The 10114-nt window shown below is 53.0% G+C and overlaps 1 protein-coding gene across 2 annotated transcripts in view; it reads right to left on the bottom strand.

Moving 5' to 3' along the window:
* Window positions 1-10114, bottom strand: part of KLHL18 (kelch-like family member 18) — a 42637-nt gene that overhangs the window by 31473 nt on the left and 1050 nt on the right. The gene's annotated exons all lie outside the window — the stretch shown is intronic.

Below are 10114 nucleotides of genomic sequence, written 5' to 3'. Positions count from 1 at the left end.
CGCAGGCCGACGCTCCATCCACTGAGCCAAACCGGTCAGGGCCCCTCTATTCTTTTTTTGTTTTGTTCTTTTAATCCTCACCTGAGGATATTTTTCCATTGATTTTTTTTAGGGAGAGTGGAAGGGAGAGGGAAAGACAGAGAGAAACATCGATGTGAGAGAAACACATCTATGGGTTGCTTCCTGCACAAGCCCCGACCAGGGCCCAGGCCAAGGAGGAGCCTGCAACCAAGGTCCGTGCCCCTGACCAAAATCAAACCCGGGACCCTTCAGTCCACAGGCCGAAGCTCTATCCACTGAGCCACACCAGCCAGGGCTGAAACCCTCTCCTGATGGAGCGTGGGTCTCTCTGCTTTGGGGGCCCCAATGTGTAAAGTGACTCCGGAATGGGTAAGGGAGGAAGTGGCTGACCATCTAGCACTAAAAAAAATAAATAAATAAGATCTGGCCCTAGCTGGTTGTAGGCTCAATCCCCAGTAGGGGGCATACAGGAGGCAGCCAATCCATGATTCTCTCATCATTGATGTTTCTATCTCTCTCTCCCTCTCCTTTCCTCTCTAAAATCAATAAAATACATTTTAAAAAAGACACTATTTTAAAAAACCCTATATAATAAAAGCCTAATATGCAAATAGACAGAATGGCAGAATAACTGGTGGAATGACCAGCCACTATGACGTGCACTCACCACCAGGGGGCAGACGCCCAACGCAGGAGCTGCCTCCAGCCCGCAGGCCCCAGGCCGGCCAAAGCAGGTGCCAGCGCAGGCCTCAATCACCCTGCCGGTCACCCCACAGATCAGCCCTGATCGTCTGCCAGGACCAGGGACCCTACCCTGCATGAATTTCGTGCATCGGGCCTCTAGTAAATAAATAAAGACCTGGGCTCTGACCCCAGGTAGAGAGCAAGGGAAAATATTCAGACCTGTCCCACCTCCTCCAGGCCCTCCCGGCCTCCCACCCATGCCCGGGAGGAAGGATGGAGAGGAGAGGAGGACAGGAGGGTGGAGTCTGCAGAAACCACTGAGCCCCTAACTGTGCAAACAGCATGTGATCTGCAGATGTTTCTTCCCAGTCCAGACCCTTCCCCATGAGAACTGAAGTTCAGACTGCACCCAAGCAGCTCCCAGCCACACCTCCCACCCGACTGCCAGGTCCTCCTTGCTCAAGAAACCTCCTGTGCGTGGACTTTCGTGCTGGCCCTGGAGCAGGCGCTCCCCGCCGGGAACGCCTCTCCCCACAGCGTGCCTGTCGACGTCCTATTTCTCCACCAGGTCGTCACCAGACACGCTCCTCTCCGTGACACCACCCCACACTCATCTGGAAGCGACTGCCATCTCTCGGCTCCCTCAAGCCTCGGGCGGTCCCTGTGCCTTGTCTCGTACGTCATTGATGGGTGTCTCTCCCCCGTCTGTAAAGGCCCAAGGTAGGGGCTGACTCCCACTCACAGCAGGTGCAGGCACAGTCGAACGCACTTCACCAACAGGCTGGCTGAAGGAGCATCGCAAACCGAACGCCAGGGGCCCTTTCGGGAACTCAGCAAATACGTCCCAGCGCCTGACACATGCCAACAACTGTGCTAGGGACACGCTTCACACGCTTCGGAAACTCGACACAGGGGAGAAAACACTCCAGTGCACCTGCGCCCGGTTCGGTGTGTGGGGAGGAGGGCGAGGGATAGGCACAGGCAGGTCTGAGGGGGGGCTGGGGCCTGCGTGTCTAACAGGACCTCCGGCGATGCTGGAAAGCGGGAGTTCACAGGCTCTGCCGCCCGGAAGCGCACAGGAGGGCAGGGGGCGGGAGGACCGACGTGTGACCACAAGGCGGTGCTGAGCAGACACAAAGCCAAGTGGCCCGGAGAACAGAGGAAGGAGTGGTCGGCCTTTCTCTCCCCTCGAGAACAAGCAGGAAAGGAGCCTCGAAGCACGGGCAGGATTCTGCTGGCAGATGTGAGCGGACACTCCACGCCGAAGGAAGCCTAGAGCAAAGGCCCAGAAATCGGAGAACGCAAGGCAGAAGAGGAGGCCGTGGGTGCGGGGGAGCGAGGCCGGAGCCTCAGGAACCCAGCGGCAGTCCTGGAAGAGGCCGCAGGGTCAGCACCTGCAGGACCTCCTTAAGTTTCTCCTCTACGTCTCACAGATGGTGCTGACGGACCTGTGAGCAGCTTAGGACAACCAGAGGCTCCGTTAAATCCGCAGTCCTTCCCTTAATCCTACTGAAGCCATCACCACCTGCCTCTCCTACACCCCCCTCTCCCCCCGCCCCCCAGATGTCTTGCTGACTTCAAGTGAGAGCCTACGGTAAGGACAGGGGGAAAGACAAGCTTTACCCACGTGGGCAGGAGCATCGTTAAAGACCCGAGAGCTGAGGAGCTGTTCTCCTTCTGCCCCCTCACCCCCCAAGTTCCCAACCTCCGTTTTCCCTGTGATGGAGAATAACACGAGTTCCTCAGGAAAGAACAAGCCCGAAGTGGTCTTTCTTGCTCTGCCCTCAGCATCGTCTCTCGGGAACGGGAGAAGCAGGAAAAGGTGCCGGTGATTCCTGTGATAGCCTCGCCGAGTATAATAAACGTACCCTCCCTTCTTAGGCACACCCCTAGCCCCCCATTCATGAGTAAGTGAACAGTTACTGTCTTCATTCATTCATTCACTCGTTCACAAGGATTTCCTCAGTCACACTGCACGATGCAATGACCTATGTGGGACCTGAGGCTCCCTCTCCCACCTCCCGTCTTTCCACTTTTCTCTGACTACGTGGGGGGCGAAGGCACAACAGAAGAGGGAGAGCATCATCACCCCCGGAGATGACTGCCACCCTCAGGTGTGCCCTGAGGCCTCGGTGATGCCCGTGTTCACAGATAACTGGTTCTTATCACACCAGCAGCTTGCTGTTTCCCAAAGTGCCACCTCTGCTCCTGCCTCGGGCTCTAGAACACTCTTCCCCACTCCCATTCCTCAGGGAGGCTGGCTCTGGCCCCTCCAACAAGAAGAGCACGCACTTTCAGCCCCCCCCCCCCCACTTTATTTCTCTTCACAGCACTTATCACTTACTGGGCATCTTATACTGAGCTAGAGGCCCGGTGCATGGATCTGTGCACACTGAAAGGAAATTCCATATAGATATAGAATAAACTTGCTTCATTAGACCTGCTTTCTGATTTAGCTAAACTTTTTCCAGCCCACTGAAGCACCCCAACTTCTCTTTCAGGTAATTGCCAGTAACACAGCAGGAAATATCAACACAAAGCAGATTATTGTTGTAGATCACGCAGGGAGAACAAAGGGTGAAATATTTAACTGCAGCTGTGTTTGACTATATTCTGCGCAGTGAGAAAACCTGAAGTCATTTCAAGGTCCACCATTTCTTCTTTTCAGTCGGGTCAAGTTTCTAAGCTTTCTAAATCTCCATTTTCAGCTAGTGAAAAGAAAATAGGATTCTACCGAGTCTCCTATCTGCCTACTCCAGGACTTCTGTGAGGATCAAATGAGATGAGGCACGAGAAAACGCTTCACAGACATTTGGTTAAAGTGTAAAATGTTTGCACCTGGCTATGAAGCAAGTCGTGTTCCTGGGCTGAAGAAACTCCAAGGAGGCTAGTCGTTAGGGAGAGGAAGCTGGGCGTTGCTACGGGATGTCATTACCTGGTGACCACAGCGCCCGTTCCCGTGCTGTGCTGGGCTGGGCTGGGATGTGCTGTGGGCCGCATTTTGTGCTATGGGGTCTCGGCAGCGTTGGCTGCTTTGGTGGGGTGTCGCTCCGGGGTGGTGGTGGGTCTGTGTCCCACTTGGGGGAAGCTGAGTGTTGCTTTGTTGGCATCAGGTCCGTGGTGCCGTTTCTTTGTAAATGGCCAGTGCGCATCATGGCAGCTCCTGTGTTGAGCGTCTGCCCCCTGGTGGTCATTGCGTATCATAGCGACTAGTCAGATGGTCAGACATTTAGCATATTAGCCTTTTATATAAATGGGTTAGTTTTTACATCGGCCAATCACCCCATGAGGATGTGAGCTCACACCCATAGAGGTTTTGCTTACTCAGCTCACTGCTGTGTCCCCAGCACCTAACAGTGCTGGGGCGCATGGTCAGAGTGGATGCATTCCGAACCGAGCACGCTGGTGGATGAGAGTGAGATGGGGAGCCACTCGGAGCGGATGACTCGATCAGAGCTGAGACAGACCCGCTCGCCACACAGGATCACTCCCTAAAGGGTGAGAATGCTCTCAGCATGGTACTAAAGTCGAAAAAACAAACAAACAAAAACCTGGTTTAGGTAAAAGGTGAAGCGTGTCTACATTAGGACCATGGTTTGCTGAGCACCTATCATGTAAACAAACACCTCAGTAAATGGTTCAGTCACAGCCCTTGGAGTACAATACTGTACACGATTATGCAATTATTATTGCGAGAAGAGCCACAAAATACACATAAAAGAGCCAAAGCCAAGCCCAGCATTGTAGTCCCACATGACCGGATGGATGGCGTGCCGTCCTCACACAGAGCGAACAAAGAAGAAATGGTTTGGAAGGAAAGGGGCTTCCTTTCAGACATAATGGGCATGCGGGTCCACAGGATGAATGGAAACGTAGGAGCAAATTAAGGGAGCAACATAGACGGAAGCCCTGACTGCAGACGACGCCGACACACCTTGTCCTGGAGACACGCGAGCACGGCCCTCAGGACAGCTGTCAGGACTGCCTGATGTTCTGAGTTTACAAACCGGCACAGCAAGAACGAGCTCACGACCTGAGGCCCTTAATGTGCATCTGCCAGAAGCCCGTTCCTTTCGGTGACCACTGGCAGGGCAGCCGCGGCCTGAGCAGCGAGACGCGGCTCTGAACAGCTGAGGCGGCAGCCACAGCGGCCGAAGACCAGGATGCACGCACCTCGCACCAGACGGTTCCCGTCAGGGATTTGGCTGCCGAGACATCACAAAGCACTCCCTGCAACCCACCTGCCCACTTGGTAATAACTCTTGAGCTTATTAACTCTTTTTTTTATGTGTTATATACATAACATAAATTTACCACTTTAACCATTTTTCAATCCGCACCCACGGATATGTTTATTGATTCTTATTTTAGAGAGAGAAGAAGGGAGAAAGAAAGAGAGAGAACATCGATGTGAGACAGAAACATTGATCAGTTGCCTCCCTTACGCGGCCCCAACCAGGACTGAACCCGAAACCTTTTGGTGTGTGGGATAAGGCTCCAAACAACAGAACCACAGTTCAGGGGCATTAAGTACGTTCACACTGTTGTGCAACCATCACCACCATCCATCTCCAAACTTTCTCATCTTCCCGAACGGAAACTCTGTAGCCACGAAACACTAACTTCCCATCCCCACTCCCCAGCCCCTAAGCAATGACCGGTCTACTTTCTTTCTGAAACTACTTGGCTACCCTATTACTTCTCTTAAGTGGAATCATACCATGTTTGTCCTCGGTGACTGGCTTATCTCACTTAGCATGGTGTCTTCTAGGTTCTTCCATGTTTTAGCATGTGTCAGAGTGTCCTTCCCTTTTCAAGGCTGAGTAATATTCCACTGAGGCGTGGAACATGCACCCCGTTGTGTATCCATTCCACCACCGATGCACCCCTGGCTGCTTCCCCCTTCGCATTGTGGATACAGCCGCTCTGGACGTGGGGAGGCAAATACCTGCTCCTGAGCTTATTGTTTGAAAGCGTTTTTGTGTCTGACTGGATGTGCATCACACGCTGCCCAGCCACACTGGGCCACAGTTGAAACACAGATCCACTCTGCCTGTCGAAAGCCCACACTCTGGCCCTTCCCTTCACGGCCCTGAACACCGCCCTCAGGTCCCCGGACTCAGGGGCCTGCCATCCTGCAAACAGCCGAGCAGCCTCAGGGGCGACTTGAAAGGGCGCGCAGTGTCTCTCGTTAACGCTCCCGGCTCCCGCAGAGCCACAAGGCGTTCAAGACCAGGTGCGAATTTTAACAGTAACGTCTCCTACGAGAGTTCCTCAGTCACCGACCGGGACAGTCCCATGTGCCCTGCAGTGAGCTGGGGAAAACAGTTCTCCACTTCTGGTTCAGCTGTTCTCTTTAAACAAGAGATGCTCCCAATTTCTAGCAACGTTGAAACCAAAGAAGTATACGCTGGGGCAACAAAGCCAGTGTAACCTGCTTTGAAGGCCTTAAGCTTTACAAAGGCCAGACATCGTATACAGCAGGGGTCAGCAGACACAAGAATGGGTCGGCCCAGGGCTGCTTTGTAGACAGAGCTTTACTAGAACACACCCATACCCTCGCTCATGTGTTGCTGCTTTGGCGCTACAACCCTGGAGTTGAGTAATTGCAACTGAAACTGTCTGACCCACAAATCCTAAAATATTTACTATCTGGCTCTTTACAGAAAATGCCTGCCAGCGCCTGGGCCACACATATTGATTGGTTCATTCTCCCAGCTGGAAACAAGTGGCGATGGGATCAGCTGTGGGGTAAAAAGGCCTTCACTAAACGCACTGCGGGGGAAGCTGGCTGGTCCCACCCCAGGAGGCCATGGGGGCGGCAACTCTCCCCACATCAAACGCAGGAAGCAGACGCCAGCCCTGCTCGTGGTTTAGGAGGCGTGGAGCACCTGCAGCAGAGCACATGGTCTCACTTCGAGCATCCAGCCCGCAGGTGAGCAGTGGAGTCTCGCACAGGACAGTGAAGAACCCGCCTGCGGTGAGCAGCGTTCCAGGCACAGGCTTCTAGCGTCACCCAGCGAGTGACCCACGGGCCACGCTCGAGGCCTCAGGGTGGATGGGCCCCAGGAAGGTTGGCCGGTTGGTGACTGACTTTCCAAGATTCTCCCAACTCTCAGGAGTCAGTAGAAAACCCTGGATGAACTATGTCCAGAAGCACAGGTTTTCCAATACAACGTCATTTCAGAGTCAGAAGAATCAAGAATGTGATTTGTCCAGAAGACTAGCAGAAAAGCCTCCATCTTCCTTCTCTCCTGCGACAAGTGGTGCTGCATCTGGAATGTACCTCACTGCCCTCCATGCCCAGGGGTGACATGGCGGATGTCAGCTCCCGGGCCGGCTTCCTGCCATCAGCCGGTGAGTGCCCAGAGGACGTGAAAGCATCGCTCCCACCAGCAAACAGCTGTGTCGAGCACAGGCAACACGGTGTTTGCCTCAGGCAATCCCTCAGTATCTCCAAGTCTCCGGGTTTTTACGTCTGCAGAATAAATGGCTTTGATGCAGGACCTCCGTGGCTCCTTTCAACATGGTTATCCTAGTTCTGTAATTATATCTGTGTTGCTCACTGCCTTACTCATAACACAGAAATGGCATGCATCAACAAGTCCTTACTTCACTTCCTGATATCCTTCTCCACCTACTCTCTCATCACAAAATCCGTGTGACAAATTAGGCAAGATTCCAGAATCAAATGTGTGGCTCTTGAAGCCAGGCTCAGTGGAAACTGTCTGCCTGGATGTGGTGGGCAGACAAAAGGAAGTCTTCTAATACCGTGCCTTTCACCATGAAAAAGACTTTCCTTCTGGAGGCTCAATTCTCAGGTGTGGGTTCAGAACCTCAGCAGGGGCCTTGGGAAATGCTGGGAAGGCCGATACCAGCAGCTCTTGGAGGAGCCACTCACCAGTGATTGCAAAAACAAAGTGTGTGTGTGTAGGCACATCCTCTGTCCGAAATGTATGGTCAGCAAACAGCATGCAGGTTTGGTGACCCCGTTCTGCTCTCACAGATAAAAAGGAAAGAAGTGAGGTAGAAACAGTGAACTTGGGGGGTCTGGATCTCATGAACACGAAGTTGTGGGGACACTCCTTGAATCTGGGGCGTTTGCCCAATTCACTGGACCCAGATGAACCAGATGTGAGCGGAGCCCTGGGCTCCAGGTGGCCCGGAGGGAAGGGGATGGCCCTACAGCTGGGAGGGGACAAGAGCCTCCCTGAACGCAAGCCTTTCTACCCAGACCAAGTCTGCGGCTACAGGTCGCCAACGGGGCCTGCACTACTGTCCTCCTACCTTCAAGATAAAACGACTTCTTCTGATGGAACCCAACTCAGTTGGATTCATGACCCAAGATGGGCATCAGGGGAGCTGCTCTCAAGAATGAATGCAGCTCTGGCCAGTTTTGCTCAGTGGCTAGAGCGTCGGCCTATGGACTGAAGAGTCCCAGGTTCAATTCCGGTCAAGGGCATATGCCTGGGTTTCGGGCTTGGTCACCAGGGGGAGGTGTGCAGGAGGCAGCCGATCAATGATTCTCTCTCATCATTGATGTTTCTATCTCTGTCTCCCTCTCCCTTCCTCTCTGGAATAAATAAAAATATATTAAAAAGAAAAAGAACGAATACAAAATTTTGCACATATGTAAGTATGTACGTTTTTTTTCTGGCGAGAAGGCTCATTGCTTTCATTTTTCAAAGAGGGCCATAGATAGAGAATGTGATTTTTTAAAATCCAATATATTACCCTTTTAAATTATGCCTCTACTTAATTATCCAACAGGTATCTAAGGAATTTAAATTTCAAGTATCCCCCTCCCCAAATTAAGAAAGGTCGAGAGTTGACAGTGAAGTTTGAGAATGCGGCATGCCTGCTAATGCTTTCACTCTCTCCCGAAAACTCAGAAAGAAGAGATTACGTTATGACTGATTACAGCTGACCTGAGGTAGAGCCATTCGAATGATCGCAGCTGAAATCAGTTCAGCCGCTGTCAGTAACGGAAGAGGCGATGGAGATCCCGACAGAATACGAGACCAGCAGTCTAGTCCTAGCGCCCCGCCTTAACCTGTGACCTTGGGAGTCCCCCTCCTTCTGTGCTCGGGCCTATCAAATGCAGGCCACCGAAGCAGAACGGTGGTTCGCAAACTCTTTGCAGGCAATGAACATTATGTGTATCTAAAACCACCTAGAATTCATCCGAAGCTGAAACAAATTCAAAGTGGCAGGCTGAACATACGCATGTACATCCACTTCTGGAAACCCGAATCCGGGAATCCTATCAGGGACCCTTCAGTCCGCAGGCCAACGCAGGTCACATGATTGTTTTAAGCGTATTATTAACTAATGGAAACCTTAACACTTTATAACAATAATTTTATTGATTGATTTTAGAGAGAGACAGGAAGGGAGAGGAAGAGAGGGAGAGAGAAACATCGATTTTTTTGTTCTACTCATTGATGCACTTATTGGCTGATTCTTGTATGTGTCCTGACCGGGTACTGAACCCGCAGCCTTTGGTGTATTGGGACGACGCTCCCGGCCATGGCAAAACCTGAACACTTTTACCAGGAGGTGCTGGTGCCCATTTCACAGACGAAGGAACTGAGTCACCAGCGTGGAAGGCACGTGCCCAAGTCCCCACGGCCAGTGAGTGGCCGAGCCAGGGTGCAGGCCCAGGCAGTCAGGCCGAGTCTGTGCCGTGCACACCCCCACCCCCAGACCCACAACCAAGGAACCTCGAAGCTCCCAGAGACAGAGATCAGTTCAAATGTCACCCTATTTTGGGAGATGGAAAGCGGGCCAATGAGGAGTAATGACTTGGGTGGAGTCTACCGAGTGCTGTCCCCCTCGCAGACCCCGCCCCACACTCCACTGCTGGAGACACAGGTGAGCATTAAGGAAGCCTGAAGACAGGCAGGCGGGCAGGAGCCCACAACCGGGCACATGCCCGTGACTGGAATCGAACGGGGACCCTCTGGTCCCCAGGCCGACGCTGCATCCACTGAGCCACAGGCCAGGGCCGTTCTCGGCCTTTCGTGTCTGGGTCGGCTGGCCCCGGGCAGACCAGACATTTCTGTTCTGTAACATTTACAGCGATGAGAAGCGCAGGCCAGGCATCGGGCAAATACCAGACGCGCTCCGTAATCCTCAGGCCCAGGCTGAGAACGAGGATCACCTGTTTTCTGCTGTTAAACTGGTGCTTAGAAAACGGAACCTGCCCCACTAGGTCGCCACTGGGATGGTCGCCACGGTCCCTCCCGCACCCGGGGCCACTCTCAGCCTTTCCGCTCTGCTGTCTGCAGAGACCTGCCTCCAACAGGAAGAAGGAGAAGTTCCCTGAAGCCGTAAAAATAAGAGCAAAGAAGGAGCTCCGTGTGGCTTATCGTCCACAGGAGCCGAGGCTGCCCGGCCAGAGCCCGGC

The sequence above is a fragment of the Myotis brandtii genome, unplaced genomic scaffold (genome assembly GCF_000412655.1).
Source record: "Myotis brandtii unplaced genomic scaffold, ASM41265v1 scaffold246, whole genome shotgun sequence".
Lineage (NCBI taxonomy): Eukaryota > Metazoa > Chordata > Mammalia > Chiroptera > Vespertilionidae > Myotis > Myotis brandtii.
The sequence above is the reverse complement of the archived record's forward strand: the minus strand, read 5'-3'. Positions and strand labels throughout refer to the sequence as shown.